The sequence below is a fragment of the Canis aureus genome, chromosome 1 (assembly GCF_053574225.1).
Source record: "Canis aureus isolate CA01 chromosome 1, VMU_Caureus_v.1.0, whole genome shotgun sequence".
In the NCBI taxonomy this organism is placed as follows: domain Eukaryota; kingdom Metazoa; phylum Chordata; class Mammalia; order Carnivora; family Canidae; genus Canis; species Canis aureus.
Genome location: NC_135611.1, coordinates 11,625,672 through 11,644,378, shown reverse-complemented (window position 1 = coordinate 11,644,378; position 18,707 = coordinate 11,625,672). Strand labels below are relative to the sequence as shown.

General features: G+C 34.1%; 1 long non-coding RNA gene across 5 annotated transcripts in view; it reads left to right on the top strand.

Moving 5' to 3' along the window:
- The window catches only part of LOC144307047 (uncharacterized), a 108,210-nt gene that overhangs the window by 22,894 nt on the left and 66,609 nt on the right, over positions 1-18,707 (top strand). For 3 of the 5 annotated variants that reach the window (XR_013374111.1, XR_013374033.1, XR_013374061.1), the window contains exon 2: positions 253-361. This is a non-coding gene — a long non-coding RNA (uncharacterized LOC144307047). Of the gene's footprint in view, positions 1-252; positions 362-5,373; positions 5,435-18,707 lie in introns of all 5 variants that reach the window. The other 2 variants (XR_013374091.1, XR_013374075.1) reach the window with 1 other exon arrangement.

Sequence of the window (18,707 nt, the reverse complement as noted above, 5' to 3'; positions counted from 1 at the left end):
AAATACTGTTCTGTTGATTTTGTCCTGCTTTTACTTGCTATGCTTGCTTCTTAAATTTAAGTTTAATTTGCTGCATTGGACACAGAGGGCATTCAATCATGATAAGGCAAAAATGAGTATGTGGGCCTGAAGGATGTTATATAAACACAGCTTTTTGAGTTTCCCTTTTCCCCAACATTTGGTACCCAATTTTTATGATGCCTTTGCTAAGTCATGAGATGAGGCTAATTAAGCTTCCTATTTCCGAGACAGGATCTCCTTTCAACACCAGTATTTTCTGTGGTTACAGAAGCATCTTCAGTCAGTTGTCACAAGAGTCTGACATCTGTTTTTCTTGAAAAATACTTTACTACTCCTGAAGGTAAGATAATGAGTAAATCATGCCTCATTGTAGTTTTCACTGCTACTGCATAAAAATGACCCATCTACGGACTCGGGCAATTAGTTCTGTAGCTGATAGAAACTCAACAACTTAGGCTTGACTGGAATGGACAGTTGCATACCTTTGATGTAATTGGGCTTATTTTGTTTTAAAATGTCACTTTGGATGAGGACAAAATAAAAATAATGAGAAGAAAGAGTCCTTTTTAGGTGATATTTATTTCCAAAGAATGATCTTTCACTTGAATAATTTATTTCAGCCTTTTAGGTCTTTCTTTGTTTACTCAAATTAAATCAGTTTGACCAATAAGAGTTTCCATTTGTTCTAGGCATTATTGAAAGACTGGTGAAGTGGGGGAATTAATAAAAGTCAATGTGTACTTAATGCTAAAAACGTCAGGTTTAAATTGACTCTTAGAGATCTCCATAGTTAGATATACACCCTACCTACATTCCTATTGACATCTTCTTTCTTCAATTTTCGTATTTTTAAATCAGTAATGATATGGTGAGTTAGGAAGCATAACAGTATGTAAAAAGTTAGAATATGAAATTGTTTCCGAGATAATGATTGAGATTGATCAATGGCTTTAATTTTTAAAGGACATATAGTTTTGAATAAAGTGCCACTAACCATTACAGAAAAATGTCTTCCCTGAAATTGTTTGATTCAAAGTTTCAATTATCTCTTTGTGGAAAACCTATACAGTGACCCCATGTAGGAAATTTTAAGTATGTAATGAAATAGAGAAGCATTTAAGTTTTAGTTCATTAAAATGCCAAAGGGATACTTAAAATACATTATTAATAAAAATGTAAATCTGGTGATTTTCCTCTTTTAATTTAGGCTTGAGTAACAACGAGATGAGTGTAGTCCACAGGTAACCTTAAAGAATGACTTTTATACAAAAATAAACTTGAAGGAAAGCTATGAATTTATTTGACAGTCATTCACTATCTTATTTTCCTACTGTTTTTCCAGTTATATGTGTTTCATTTAGTTCTGCTCCTTCAATTCTCAGCCATTTCTGATTCATCCTTGGCTGATATTACAAACAAAATTTACCTAGTTAAATACACACACACAGAGAACAGAATTTGATGTGCTATTTCACAAGTAGCAGTACCCAAAGAAGACATAATAAAAGAGAATCATTTTAAAATAAAATTAAAACTTAGAAACTTTCTGAAAGCCTCTTTATCTAATTCCCACTCAATGATCCAAATCTTTAACTTCTCATCAACATAGAAATATTTTTAAACATACTATTAGCTCAATCAACAAGTGTAAGGTTGGTTGGCTCCTCTAATGTAGGAAGAATTGATGTACCAGTTTATGACTGATTTCATCTTGAGTACTCTTTTAAAATCCAACAGTAAAGAATGTTATCCATTCAATAGAAATATTGCTGCTATTAAAAAAGTTTTCAGGAAAATATGAAATAATGCAAGTAAGGGAATGTTTCTTGTGCTAATTGAACATGCTTAAATCCCAATGGTAAACATTGGAATCATTCAACAGAAATAATGCTATTCAAATGCCTGCATAGAAATGCACAGTAATCTGAACAAGAAAAAGGTTCTTACACTATTTGTTTAAAAGTATTTCATGATATACAGACTCCTAACAGTAAAGCAGTTTTATTCAGCCAAACCGAATATTTTTAAAAAGCAATTATCCAATATTATAAAAATGTGTATGTCAAAACAAATTTTAGAATCAATGTTTTTAATGCTAGAAAACATTTTTGTTTTTCATTTTGTTATCTGGTTTGGTCATCTCATGAGAAGAAAAGCAATCATTCCCACACTTGCATAAATTAAACTTAGAGTTGTCTGGCTTATTTTTATTTTTATTTTTTGATGATATTTACATGGGAACTTATTCATTCTTGTTAAAGAGGCATTTGGAAGAAAACCATCATTTATGGGACATTGACTAAGTCCCAAGAACTATGATAGATAGTCTTTTTAAAACTGAATATAATATTCTCTACTTTGCTCTTCAAAAATGTGTTTCTAGCCAACCACTCTTTTTGAGGGGATTATTACATAGGGACACCCACAATCTTCAGTCTGTAAGTTAAGTATAAACAGAGGCAAAAACTCTCTGAAGGACGATCTGTTTTATGCATTTTACATATACCGAGCAAGTCAACAACAACAAAAATCAGCCTAATGAAATAATATTGAATCAATGTGAAGATTTAGATCTATGAGCCACTCTACTAGAGAAACATAAAAATTCAAGGCCAAGTATATGGATAGGAAAAAAGTTTTGGGCTCATTAGATGTTATTTATCAAATTGATTCATCTTTAGTTAGTAAAGACTTTTAAAAATAGGCAATTTGCTCACTCTAGTTTCTGGTAGAACGTGGCACTCTCTTGCCTACTGTACAATCCATGAGCAGAGGTATTGTCATCTTGTTTACTTATTGAATCCCAAGTGCCTGAAAAGTATCTGGCACATCATGGGGACTCATTATATATTTGCTAAGCTGAATGACTATGTAAACCTGTCTATTCAATACTTTGTGAGGGAGAACAGAGCACATCACAAAACGATATTGTCTTTCTGTCATTTTCTGGCACTATACGTTACATATGTTTTAAATATATATTCATTTAACAGAAAATAATGAAAGAATATTTACCAGAGCATAAACAGCAATTGTTATTCCTTGGTTAACTAGGTGATTGCTTGTTGGTTTAGATTTTTTTTTTTTTTGCCATTGCCTTTATTTCTTTTGTAATGAATGTCTGTAAATATGCATTATATTTTCATTCAATCAAGTTCATTTTAATTTAAGAGGATACAACACACTTCATTTTTTTTTTGTATATTTTTTTAGCAGAGTTCGATTTGCCAAGATATATTATAACACCCAGTGCTCATCCTGTCAAGTGCAACAACACACTTCAGAATTGCAGTAGCTTTTATATTTCAGTTTTATCTTTGTGTAGCTAACATTTAATGAATAGCAAGTTAAAGGATACTGGCATTATTCTGGCTTGAAATGATTTGGTTGTTAGTAGAGAAAATTCCAATAAAACATTTTTGAGTTCAAAACTTAGTTCTTTCCTCTGTTGCATGACACTTAAGTGTTAGTGAAAACTATATTCGTATATGAGAAATAAATTTTGCAGTAAAAAGTTACTAGTGAAAGATTCATATATATATATGAATATATATATATATATATATTCATATATATATAAAATACTCTTTGGCACCCCAGAGGAGGAAATAATTAATTTTCAGGTGGATAGCGCTACCCTTTGCTGAATTATTCATCTTTCTTTTTTCCCCCCAAAGTAGCCCATACATAATAATTCCTGTTTTAGAGAAAATGAGAAAATATAAGTTCAGAGCTGCCAAATCATTTGGCCCATGGAGGTCACAGGATAGTTGTGTGAAATGAAGTTGGCAAGGTAGATTGAAGCTTAAATGGTGAAGTACTTCTTAATGTCATGCTATCAGTTTGGAATTCAGCCTGTTGACAATTTAGAGTCAACAGAATTTTTACTCTGCTGTATTTTGTTTTGCTGCTTAAGAACAGAAGCACTATCTCATAAAGTGGGGGGGAAAGAGCACACATATTTTATATAACTCTTTTAAATATACTTGCCTTTCATAAGACATATTGAGTAGTCATATGTCTGTTAGTCATATTTTTCCTACATAGATTGCTCTTGTTTCATGTTTTAAAATGTGTATGTCAGTATTTAAAGAAGAGACATATTCAGCTTCAACTATACATTTAGAGTCCTTGCCAGGCAAAGCTCCTATTCTATGGAATATACAAGTTTATGTCAGTAACCATACGTTCTAAAATTTTTCACCAAATCTAGACAAAATAAAGTCTGTATCTAGTAGAACAATATTGCACTGGAAATAATAATAATTGCCATTTATTGAAGGATTAGTGCTTGCCAGGTAGTAAGCATTTTTTAAATGGATTTTATTTTGTAGGGCTATTTTAGATTAAGAGCAAAAAGGACCATAAAGTATGAAGAGTTCCCATAGACCCCCTTCCCTTGCTCATGTCTGGTCTCCCTACTATTAACATCTCCCACCTAAATAGTACATTTGTTGCAATCAATGAACCTATATTGACACATCATTATTACCATCGTTTACCTTAGGATTCACTCTAGATGTTGTACAGCGATGATTTGGAGACATGTGTAATGACATGTCTCTGCTGCTATGATTTCATAAGGAGTAGTTTTACTGCCCTAAAACCCCTCGTGCTCTGCCTATTTATTCCTCCCTCCACCCTAACTCTGGGCATCCACTGATCCTTTTATACAGTCTTAGGTTATGTTGTCAGTGAGAAAAAAAATAATGTATGCCGTGAAAGATATACTTAAATTAATGTCATTATTGACAAGAACCAATGGTCCTGTAGCTTTTGTTGATAAAACATGGAATGTAAATTCTCATGATAATCGTTTCTCACTGGACTGAAACTCAGCCTGCCCAGACTCCTTCCAGATTTGGTGAAAATTGGAATCTTTGTATATCCAGCTGAGGCCCGGAACCTACAGGAGGTTTTGAGCCCAAGGAAATAACTAAAGGGGAAAGACTTTGTAGAGTGAAGAGAAGAAATTTATCTTGCACATTCCCTGTGCATTTATCTATTTATTTTTTGTCAACTTCTGAAGTTTTCCTTAATTTTTAATGATTGCTACTCTTATCATGTCTGGAATTCTTGATGTGTTGGAGAAATTAGTCCTTAATTTATATTATAAATATATTTTCCAAAAGGTTACATTGTGTTGAGACCTAAATAAGATATTTTGCTCTACAAGTTTTTAAATGTTTATAAAATGAGATGCATTAATCTTTTCACTTATAGAATCTATTTTGTTTGCAATGTGAGGCTAATCTTATTACACAGATTTTGTGTTCTATTCTAATATTTCTATAGTTTCCTTTTTAAAATATTAATTTTTGTCTGTGATTTATTTTTGTGTAATTTTTTTAGGTGATTTTATTGTGGTGTCAAACAAATATCTCTGAGACCAGATTTACCTGAATTCTAAAAGGTATCACTTCAGTGTATCCCGTATGAATCTTCCTTACCATTTTGTTTGATACTCTACGACTTTGGTTCAAATTTTGCTTTCTCACAAGAATTGGATTTTGTGGAGTTTTTTTTTTCTTTTTTTTGTATTTCTATTTAGATGTAAACCCTGAAAGTGCTTACTTTATATATATAAAAACTAGATCTCTGTTAGAACTCTAACAGTATTGGTATTGTATTTTTTTAAATTTCTGAAATCTTTACATCGGGAAAATAGGTTATATTTCCATTTATATAACAAGTATTTTCTTTTTTGCAACAAAACCTGACCTTCATTAATGGAGGCCTATTTCTGGTGGTTATCTACCCAACTCATGCGAATATTCATGCATTTTAAGTGTATCATCCTTACCCTAAAGGGGGTATCATTTAACACACATGAACCAGATTACCTCTTTAAAAAAAATCTGCAAGGTATCTGATCCCACTGATTTTGGATAAGAGATTGTGGACTGTTTTTATGGAATTAATTGATAAATATATTTCCTTATTTACACTGGATGTAATACACTCTTCCCTAATTTCATCTAACGTATTGACAGTTCTTATTTTTTGCTTCCAAAAATATATCATAAGGCTGTCTCTCTCTGTCTATGACATAACTGTGGTAAAACCACCATTATATCTTCATCAGAGAAGTGGTTTTGATATCGCTGGTCTGTGATGGTCATCTGCTTTTCCCAGTGTCCCCACTTGCCAGTGTCCCACCACTTTACTGAGAAGCACATCAGAGCCAGCTCCTTCAGGCTAAGGAGAACCAACTGTTAATTTTTCAGAATTTGTGCAAACTGCTTGTTAAACACAGCCATTATTAGAAATTAAATTTTATTAGATTACGATAAAATAAATGACTTTAAAACAAAGACAATGAATGCTTGAATTATTTCTGATTCTCCTACATTTTACTGTCATTTATGCCCTTCAAGTTATTTATACCTATTAAATCTACCTGGTGGGAACTTTTATTACTCATTCATGCGTATGGAGAGGAGGGGGAGGAAGGAGAAAGAAAGGGAGGAGAGAGGAGACAGGGGAATGGAGGGGAGGGAAAGAGAACTAGCCATCCTGGGGACAGATTTGGGGAACAGGAGCCCTTTGATAAGGTTTTGATCAATTTTGGGGGCTGCCCTTGGTTGCACAGTAGATCTGAGGGGCATGTACAGATTGTCATACTTAATAGTGGTGCAGCATATGTGAGGGCAGGGGTGTCTGCTGGTTTCACTTGCACATGTTTAGTGACTTTTTTTTTTAAGAGTTATTCATTTATTAGAGAAAGAGAGAGTGTGAGCACGAGCAGGGGGAGGGGCAGAGGAAGAGGGAAACAAGCAGACTTTTTGAGGAGCTCAGAGTGCTAAGTGTGGAGCCCCATGAGGGGCTCAATCCCAGGACCCTGAGTTTAAATCAGGAGTCAGACACTTAACCTTCAGAACCACCCAGAGACTCCAATGTTTAGTGATTTAAGCAGATATTTGTTGCTGTGAGCACCTTATTGAGCCGGCAACTCTGTTTCTCTACCTGTCTCTCTTCAGATACCTCATGTACAAATGAACTCCCATGATCTTGGAAAACAAGAAACCAAATTATTTCACTATTGTACTGCTTTTAATATCTAGTCACTACCACTAGTTAGGCTAGTTCAACAGATGAATGAATTCAATTCTCACTCTTATGGCTATTTCATTGAGGATTTAGGGAATTCTCAATTTCTATCTCTCAGAAGTAGTTATGGCATGTATTGTTACTTATTGGAGAAATCCTATTGTTAAATTAATTAAACCCAGAGGGAAAAAAATAACAATTAAAACCAGAGGTTTTAACAACTGAGGTGGCTTTAACATTTTAGGAGCCTAAGTAAGTAAACCAAAACCTGTGCAGGTCATGCCCCAAAGTTAAGAAATTGAAACCTAAGGACAACTGATTACAAACATCCAATCAGGCTTTCTCAAATAATGCAACTGCTTAATTACAACAAATAACTTTCTTACTTTGCTTTTCCTTCTACTCTTTAAATGTGCTTTCCCTGGCTCCTGTGGGTGGACCACTCCTAACCACTGTGGTGCTGTCCCATTGGAATTGCTTTTTGTTCAAATAAATCCTTAACAATTAAATTTGCGGGCAGCCCAGGTGGATTAGCGGTTTAGCGCCGCCTTCAGCCCAGGGCCTGATCCTGGAGTCCTGGGATCGAGTCCTGCATCTGGCTCCCTGCATGGAGCCTCTCTTTCTCTCTCTCTCTCTCTCGAATAAATAAGTAAAATCTTTAAAAAATTGAATATGCTTCAGCTTCTCTTTTAACGCTATTAATTTGGTACTTAAATAATGTCCAAAACTCATCAGCAATTTTTTCCAGTACAAGTTATTTGTAGAAGATGAGCACTGATTAGCCTTCAAATTATTTCCGTGTTCTTGAATTTATAAACCTTAACTTGGTGTGCATCATTTCTTATGTTGCATTCTCTTGTTTATGTTGGTCCTTCTAATCTAAATAATCGGGTGATTTCTGTCATGCAACTTTTAAGGAATTTAAACATTTTTTATCTCCTGTTTGTTCAATTCTGTTTGTGAGAAATCACAGTCTTTTATTTCAACTCTACTTTTGCCTGCAACAGATATCTTTCATTTTCCTCACATAATTTCAATTCTGCTTTTTTCCAAATAGAATCGCTCATCCTTTGTCTTATGTTTTCAAGAGTGCCTTGTTTTATTGTAAGGCAATCATTTTAGTGTTGATTTTATTTCTTTTCGTATTTCTATCCTCATTTATGCCAGCTAACTTTTTATCTCTGTCTGTAGTTTTATCTGTAATCCACTGAAATTTTATTCTTTTTTTTAGCTCTTGATCAAAAAAGAAACATGTTTTATAATTTTTTTTTATTTTATTCTCATTCACTTCTCTATTGGCATAGATGTTTGGGGCTGCTTGTTCTTTGGCTTCCTTCTGTATATATACTTATGTTTATTGCAGGTTTTTTTTTAATTCCTTGCTTTTTATTTAATATTGTTACTTTCCAAAATGGGGCTTTTCCCCCTGTGAATGTAACTTTCTATAAGGATATGGTGAGTCATGTTGGCAACTAAGGATAAAAGACTCCTTGAATTTTGCTATCTTTTTTCTACAAGAACTCTTAGACACTTCTGTGAGAGTATCTTTTAACTGGGTTGCAAAAAGTTTACCTGGCTGTTAGTTTAAACTTTTTAAAACTTAACTTTTTTAGGCAAAAAGTTTACCTAGTGCTGTTTGTCCCACAGTTTGTGGGTGATAATTTGCCTTTTAGTTCTCATGAACTTTCCAGAAGTCTCTATCTTGATTTTTGCTCAATCTAAGTTAAATTTATTTTATTTGATAAGAAGCATTGGACTTAAATATAGAAGACCACGATGAGGGCTATAGTTCATCACAATCAATGTTTTTACATCAGGCAAACTACTTTACTGGCTAGAAATCCAGGTTGTGCCATCAAAAATGGGGAAAATAAATTTGTTGAGGATGGAGAAGTGTGATAAAATTATAATGATGTACTGTAGGGTGAGAATTGTAACAATCAAAGTGTACGTTGGTAATGAATAATAATATAGCCATTTGTTGGTTATGTACTCGGAGTCAGTCCCAATGCTAGACACTGACAAATAGAGGTAGACGAGACATGTCTCTGCACAGAACAAAAATCCAGTGGGGCCCTGGTGTGAAATGTAAGCTGCCCAGAGATCCCCTTCAAGATATGGCACTCATCCCCCAGCCAGGTGAGTTTCTGCTACTGGCAGCTCACACCTAAGCCCTCTTCAGGCATCAAAGGAAGCCGGCTCAGACAGTTTGCAACCTCGTCCAGGGAAGTCAGTACCCAATGAGTGGTCTTGAGGGGGAATACTAAGGTCCTTACCTCTATTAGATTATTCCTAAGGAGTACCTGTCCAGAGAGCTCCCGGCAGCTCTGATGAACTCTGCCAAAACCTACTTCCCTCACTCTGTTAGATGTTTTTCTGTTTTTTGTTTTTGTTTGTTTGTTCCTAAAAGTGCTTGCCAATCAACTTCCTGAGTACCAACCTTAATCTCAGAATCTGTTTCTTGAGAAACCAACCTAGAGCAGTCTGAGATACATATAAGTAACATCCTGAATTTCGAGCATCTAGGAATAGTCCAAGAGAAAGTAATGTGTATGCTGAGGCTAAAGCTAGTATTGCTTATATGGCAGTGCTCAGATACCCAGCAGGATGGCTCTTGTTAAATCTGGTCAGAATGAAATAAAACCCAGCCAAACTGGAAATTTGGATTTGAACATTTCTGCTGCTTCTTTTCTCTTTTTAGAGGTGGAGTCGTATGCATAAAAGAAAATGCATCATAGTTCTTGCTTCATTAAACAGTATTATATGTTGCCCTAGAATTGCCATTATCCACTTTTATTCTATTTTATATTACTTATTTTACTAAGACAATAGACAGACAGATCCATTATGCAACACAATAAACTTACCAATAAGTTACATAACCCTATTTATACTCTGAGATCAGGCAACCAGTTTCCTTATATTCATTCCTGATTTAATTAATCTGCCAAATATATGTGTATTCAACTAAATAAAATATTACTTTTATTTGTTTTTAAATTAACCTAATTTTTCAAAAGTTATTTTCATTGTCGTCTTTTGTGGCTTGTACTTTCTTATTAAATATTATGTCACTGAGATCCACTTAAGTCATTGTATGGACATGTATTATGTTCAGTGTTTTGTATAATAGTCCATTGGGTCAAAATAGCATATTTGATTAACTATCTTCCATTCAATGCATATTTAATTTGTTTTCAATTTCCTCCCTTTTTATCAACAGTGGTATATGGGCCTTTTTTTATATATCTCCACTATGGTATGACTACAAGAGTGTTTCTTATGTATATTCTTGGGTTATGTATACTCACTTTATAAGATAATATTTTTTCCAAAGTTATGACGCCAATTTATACTCCCATCAGCAATGTATTTGTGTGTGTGCATGTGTGTGTATGTGTACATATATATATATGCAAAGAAAAATATATATTTGAAATGCTTGTATCATATGATTCAAATTACTTCTAAATTCTTAGCATAAATCCTTTAAAACAATTAGTATTATCGAACTACATGGTTTTGATAATGCAGTGTGTATAAGATAGTACCGTAGTATCTCAATATTATTTTGATTTACATTTCCCTGGTTATAATTTCCTGGTTTGAACATCTCTTCTTAGGTACGGATAGATAGATAGATAGATAGATAGATAGATAGATAGATAGATAAAATGTATGTTGTATACAAAATATAAATATACTAAACACATTTACATATTATGGTTATCTATATGTAAGAGATGAAGTGATGAAATCATTTGGAGAAAACCATATGGCACACACACATGCTTATGATGCACTAATCCATTATCATGTAGGGTTTAACTTCCCAGACTTTAGAAACACATATAGGTTCAAAAGAGTCCCTTTCTAATTCTATTACTAGAAGCCTGGCTTCCTCATCTGTAAAATAAGGATAATAATAGTTACCTACGCTATATAGCTTATGCAAGAATCAAATGATATACAACCAGAAGGTAATTAATATACTGGCTAGAAGATGTGAAATAATCAATAACCTTTGCCATCAATAACATTGATATTACCCTTTTATCTTTATATTAAATATGCCATAAATTCAAATGTATGCTTTGTTTTTAAATTTATTCTCCATCTTCCCGATATATTTTTTAATGATTGATAGTTTCACTTTTAAAATTAAATATTTTAACTATTGATTTATTATGAAATTTGTTCCAATGTAGTTTTTTTAATTCAACATTTGCATGTAGATTTTTAAGTATCAGTATTACATTTTACAAAGATACACACACACTACAACTGAATGAGTAGCTCTGTTTGGTGTGAATCACTGTTTTTTTTCTAAACCTAATTTTGGAAAGATTCAATTGTGGGATATAGGACTGGAATGAAAATGGCAGATATCTGTTTCTTCGTGTTTAAGAAACCCATATTCTCTGAGATGCAGGGGAGAATTGAGTCCATTATTTTGCAGCATTATTGAAAATCACTCTATTTCCCCTCTGGGCTTGTAGAGCAGAGAAGAATTTGAGGCCATCTATTGCATGGCATTACTGATGTAATGTATTCCATTGTAAACTCTCCTCGTAAAAAAAAGTCTTATGTTTTTCAGTTTCTAACTTATTTCTGGGATCTAAACCCTTATATTGGTCCAGGGATTTGATCTATCTGGATAGATTGTTAATGTTTTCCTTTTAAGAGCTGAGTTTGTGGTCTTGAGTCTGCTCCATTTTCTTTAGATAAAGCAAATATCAAAGGATAGGCATGCTCTGGCATTCCAGAATCTCTGCTCATCTCAGTGATATGTGGGTACCTTCTAGTTTTAAAGGAAATGAAAAGAATTAACATAATAGGCAATAAGAGGCAATTTTAGAAAACTATTAAAACATTACAAAACATTACTTTTCTATTAATTACTCTTAAAAATCTCAGTTTCTTCCATTTTAATTGTATACCTACACATATTCATACGGAGTACTTACAGAAATTAAATGGAAGAAAAGTAGGCCAAATTAATAATATACATACAATAATTATTAGTCATTGTGCTAATCATTAAATCATCACGAGGAATATATAAAGTATTATTTATCATCTTTGATCAATGAGAAATAGTATACATCTTCCAGGTTCTTATAACAATCCCCCAATCCTAGGTGCCTGAGTGGCTCAGTGGTTGAGCATTTGCCTTTGGCTCAGGACATGATCCTGGGGTTCAGGGATCAAGTTCCACATCTGACTCCCTGCAGGGAGCCTGCTTCTCCTTCTGCCTGTGTCTCTACCTCTCTCTGTGTATCTCTCATGAATAAATAAATAAAATCTAAAAGAAAAAAAAATCCCCCAATCCTAAATTATTCTGGGTAAAAATAATATGCCTATAAATATGCATATTGTCCTTTTTTTAACATTTAAATTTTGGAAAATCCAAGGTAGAAATAGGAAGGATGAAAAAGATGAAAGAGACAGAGTCAGTCAATGAATCCAGAGAGAACATTATGTCATTCCTGGTGCATCCCTCGTACCCTAATTGTAGGGTCAAGGATGAAAAGTCTTTCTTGACCACAAAGACTGTGTACAGCGTTAAAACTATTTGGTTTTTTGAGTAAGAATAAATTCACCTCCAAGAAGGATACGTGGAAGTGGCCTGTGGTGTCTTTGGCGTAAGCCCATTTAGCACTGCCCTCCTTTAGAGACAAGGTTTCTACTCTTCTACTAAAACTACCAGATAACTTACTGTTTGGAAAATGAAATAAATATACCTTAGACATGAGAGAAACACATTTTGTTTTATTTTGGGGGGAAGGGGGGTGATACACCTTTTAAAATCCCATGTACAACTGTTTCAAATATCCATCTATATTTTTGCCTCCTATAACTGTGTTTAAATCTTGTGTACTATTTCCATTCATAATCATACTTATTGGTTCAACATGGATAAAGGAAGATAGAACAAATATCTTGAGCATATACTAAGATAGCCTGCACATAAAGGAAACCTAAAGGTATTTTTGTCCTTAGCCTCAATCACAAAATACCTTCTCTGCTATAGCTAAAATGCGCATAGCTAAAATTCTTCTAAGCCTTCATCCTCCTTGATCAGTGAAATATTTGACACAATTGGTAAACATTTTTAAAAAGATTTTATTTATTTATTTATCTAGTTAGTTAGCTAGTTAGTTGAGAGAAAGAGACGAGAGAGCACAAGTGGGAGAAGGAGCAAAGGGAGAGAGACAAGAAGACTCCATGCTGAGCATGGAGCCTGATACAGTGCTCCCCTTGGGGCTCAATCCTATGACCCTGAGATCATGACCAGTGCCTATACCAAGAGTCAGAGGCTTAATGGATTGAGCGACCCAGGTGCCCCATAAACATTTATTAAACACTCTTTCTTCTATACGCTGAATCATGTATGTATCCAGAAATTGTTAATAGGTATTTAGGTAACTCTTTTTAAGCTTTTGCGCCTCAGGAACTTTGCTCATACTATCATTTTCACTTGGAATTCTCTTCCTCCATCTCTATGGTCAGACTCTGATTCATCTTGCCAAGCTGCGCTTAAAGCTCATCTAAAGTAAGAGCTCTGTATATGAACTTCTGTTGTACTTTATTTTCCTTTCATATGGGACTTTTAAAATATCTGATCTTTTCCTTCTTGCTTTTGCAATTGTATATAATTTTAATAAGCATATTGGTACTTTTTTTTTCTTTTTGCCTATATCCCCACTCAGAAATACAGTATTTTAGAGGTTATAAGTAAATATTAAATGGGTATTTGTTGTCAGATGGTGAAGTTATTTTATCTACTTGAACTACTATGATTTCATATTAGCAACAACAAATAGGCAGGTACATGAGAGAATGAGACATATGGCTAGTCTGGATAAAAGGAAAAATCCCATGTAAATATGAAATTAGTAAATCAACTACAAGCCTGAATAATGGTTAATTACTCAACAAAATAGAACTTTGGAAAGAGGTATTTGAGTATCGTAAAACATGAAAAAAATTACATGATGTCTTGTAAGACAGGGATAAAGTGATAGGCAAGCAAAATTCACACACTGAGACTGAGTGTTAGCCATTCATTAAAATAAATACACTGGAAATATTAGTGTATTCACAATGTTCTTAAAATAGACAATACTTAGATAAATCAACTGAAAGTGGGAGATTTTTTTTTTTTAGAAGTGGGAGATTTCTAAGATGAAATTAGCACCTTTTAAATATGTTTCCTGAAAAAAAAATAAATATGTTTCCTGTTTTATTAAATTTACCTTTGTTTTTCCCTTGGTTTAAAATGTATCCAGAAAAAAAAATCTATCTATCTATCATCTATCAATCTATCAATCTATCAATCTATCTATCTATCTATCATCTTCACACTTGTCTTTATGTTCCTCATTGACAATTTGTTGTATTTGGTAGCAAAAGGAACCCCTATGTGCTATTCAGGAGCAAAACATTTTTATTTTAATAACTCTCGTTCAGTATAAAAACTATCAATGGGATCAGCAGAAAATCCCTCTATGGCAATTAGTGAAACCCATTTAAATAGTATGTTTCTGGGAAGCACCTTTTGGCGTCACTCCCCACCTCCATGTCTCTGCTAGATGAATTATAGTGTTGGCATTTGTCTAATGGAGCATGAACACAACATTTTGCAAAGCAATCAAGATACAACTAGAACAAGCTGGTTTGGAATAAAATTGTAAAATTAGGTTGCAGTTGAAACTAAAGCACTGCTATTTATTCTACGTAGCAGTTTGATGACCTAATGATGTGGATCCAGCTCAGCAGTTGGACAATTTTGGAAAGTAACAGAAGCAAACATTCTATTATTGAGTGGAAATTACAGACACAATATGCGAGGTCAACAGCATCACGATCAAAAATGTGTGCTGAAGCTCTAGCTGCATCCGTGGGAATAAAGAAACAAAACAAACATTAAGGACCCAAGATTGGAGAGAGACTTAATTCTGAAGATAGTAGAATTAGTTTAGAGAAATAATGTCAGCGGTGATTTTTCATTTAAAAATGCACTTGATGTTGCTAATGATGGTTAGGTGTCAGTGGCTGCTTACACAACACAGGATTTATTTTATTTTATTTATTTATTTGAGAGACAGAGTAAGAGAGAGAGTGCACACGAGCAGGTGCAGAGGAAGAGGGAGAAGCAGACTCCCCACTGAGCAGGGAGCCCAATGTGTGGCTTGATCCCAGGATCCTAGAATCATGACTGGCATCCAAGCATCCAGGCGCTCCAAGTAACACAGGATTCTTTGTATGCGTGAATCATGGGCTGAACAAGAGAACATCTCCCTCATTTCTCCTGACCTTCTGTTGATGATGTAACTCCTCCCTTTAGAGAATTCTCTAACTGCCACTGGCTGTGTTGTCCTATCTTACAGCAACATGAATTACAGGTATATCAAGAAGTTCAATCTGCTGACATTGTGAATATTTTCTTTAGTTTTAGTTTGTTTGTTTTAACCAGACTACTGCTTCTTTAAGAGCCGTGTGCTCAGAGTAAAGGAAGAGTGCATAAAATTGTTATCCTCAACTTCAGCAAGTTTTTTTCCTCACTATATTTTGCATAGACACAATTGGAATGATCCTAAAAAGGCCAACAGATTTGGTTGAAAATCCATACAAAAAAGTTTTGTTAATCTCTTCTGCAAAGCAAGTAATTTCAATGTTTGAGTTATCATAGGATGAGAACTTTTTTTTTTTTTAATCATTCCTGGAATTCCTGGAAAATCTAATGAATATATATTTTCCATTTGGGGATTTCCTAATTGGCTCAAAAGTTTCTATGTTGTGCAATACTATGAGTATTTAGAAGGGTAAGTACCAAAATTTTTACCGTTTTAGCATATGTACTTGACTAATAATTAAGAAAAATTTTAGAATTTTTGGATATTCAATGTAACATGCACTAATAGAGATTTTGAATAGTGTACCAAATCGTTATTAAATAAAATCAGGGATTCCTGGGAGATTCAGCAGTTGAGCATTTGCCTTTGGCTCAGGGTGTGATCCGGGTCCCAGGATCAAGTCCCATATCTAGCTCCCCTCAAAGAGCTTGCTTCTCCCTCTGTCTGTGTCTCTGCCACTCTCTCTGTGTCTCTCATGAATAAATTAAATAAATAAATAATCAATCATGTTCAATTTTAAGTAGAATACTGTCCATGTCTTTGTTAAGCCTGCTCTCCATGTATAACAACAATAAAAAAGCCAAGTCTGTTATAATAAATCCTAAGTTAAAATAAGAGTTCATACACTGTCAATAGCAGTCCATATTTTAACAAAAGAACTTTGAGATAAAAATATACTGCACAATCCACCTAAAATTTGGCATGGCTCACTTTATTTCTCCGCTCTTAGCTTTTGGGGAGAGAAAACTTAAACAAAATAGCAATTGAGAGCTAATTACAAATGTCTAGACATCATTCTGGGTGCCTCAATCTTGGCTGATACCTTTTTTCAATTAAAACTTCTATGAATTTTATCAAATCACATGTTTAGACTTTTCACTATATATCCCTACAACCATTCCCTCTATACTTATTGATTGCTTGCAGTGTGCAAAGCGTTGTGCCACATGTTGATCATGACTAGAGAGCCCTGAGGGGAGTTTGAATCAATATCTAACTTTGATAAGTGCCACCTTGATAAGCAAAGGCCATGTCTCCTCTCCTACAATCCCATACCTTAGACTTCCCCTTCCATCTTATCAGAAAAGCCCACATCTTGACTTTTCTGATAGAATTTATCTAAAACAGTAGCAGTTGCAAAATGTAAATTCCCAGAATTATAAATGTAATACTTAAACTTCATAGCTAAAACATCTTTTAAAAAAATACTCTGACCTCTTTATGGTGAACACATTAATCAGGGTGGATTCTGCTGTGTTGAAATGCAGTGGTCGACTGGTAATTTAGGATTACTATTTCAGTCACAATCTGGTTCAAAAATCCATCTCTTTCTGCTTTAGCTGCCTCATAGAGCAGAAGCAGGCACAACTGGGTTTGGGGAATTTGGGAGGATTGGTATCTAAGCTCTTTATCTGGATAAGTCTAATGAAAGTAGCATGCATTTATAGGCTGTGCTTAGTGGAAGCCCCACCACTACTCTCGCCAGCATTTTTCAACCCTGACAATTATCCTCTCAGAGTAAAAGTAGTTTCTTTCTGTTTCCCCAACTATTTTCCCCGGTGGACAGTGAACACCCTTCTTAATATCTGTCCAATTTTAACGAGGGGCCCTGCAGTTCAGAATACCAGCTTTGTCCCCACCTCAGCTAATCTGCCAGCCCCTGTTCACAGTCATGGAGAAGTTACAATTCTTTCCAGACCCTCAAGAGCTATGAGGCCTGCTCTATCTTAGCAATTACCTATTGCTGGCAAATGTTAGCTCCACATTTGTTCATCTAAAAATATCTTTATTTTTCTTTTTTCACTGAAAAATAAATTCACTGTGTGTACATGCCAGGCTGATGTATTAAAAAGAGAATTATTGGTGTATTTTTTTCCAACTTACGGAGATATTTTTTGACAAATAAAATTGTATACATTTGAAGTATACAATGTGATGTTTTGACCTACATACACTGTGTGAAAAAATTACCACAAGCAGGTCGGTTAACACATCCGTTATCACACATATGTACCATTTTTTTTTCTGTGTTTGCGTGTGTGGTGAGAATGCTTAAGGTTTACTCTTAGCAAAATTTCAGGTACACAAACCTACAGTTGATAGGTAAAAGAAAAAGAACTCAAAGCACACCACTATGGAAAATCACCAGTTCACAAAGGAAGACAGCAAAAGGGGAAGAAAGGAGCAAAGGAACTATAAAACAGCCAGGAAACAATTAATAAGATGGTATTAGTGGGTCCTTACTTATCAATACTTACTTTTAAATATAAATGAATTAAGTTATCCAATTAAGGCATAGAGTGGCTGACGAAAGAAAGAAAGAAAGAAAGAAAGAAAGAAAGAAAGAAAGAAAGAAAGAAAAGACAAAATCTGGCTACATGTTGCCTCTAAGATATTTCAGTTTCAATGACACACATTGATTCAAAGGGAAGGAAGGGAAAAAGATATTCTATGCAAATGGAAGCAATAAGATAGCAAGGGTAGCTATACTGATATCAGGCTGGCATATTTTTTTAATTAGCACATTAAGAAAAGATTCTCTCTCCCTTTTTCTGGCTTCTGCATTCCTATGTGAAACTTTGCTGTTAGTGTACATATTATTATTTTTTAATAAATAATCTCTCTGAAATTACTAGCTGCTATTAAGATGTCCTCTTTGGGTTTTATAATCTGAGATGACTGATCATTCTAGGTGTTTCTGCTGGCGGAGGGGCGTGGAGGGTTAACATGATGAAATAGTGATTTGTTCAGCTTTGTTAATATGGTTATCAGTTTTTTTGAAAACTAATTCTTTAAAATTCTCATTCATTATCTCATAAAATACCGCTTCTGCATTCTCTCTTTTCTCATCTGGGATTCAAATAAGATAAAAAAATCTTATTAATTAAATTACTATTTTTTTCATTTTTTTTTAATCCCTATCTACTGTGTTTTTTTCTCTGCCTTTAGGAAATCTTCTTTAGCTATACTTTCAGTTCATTGATTGGTTAGTTGTGT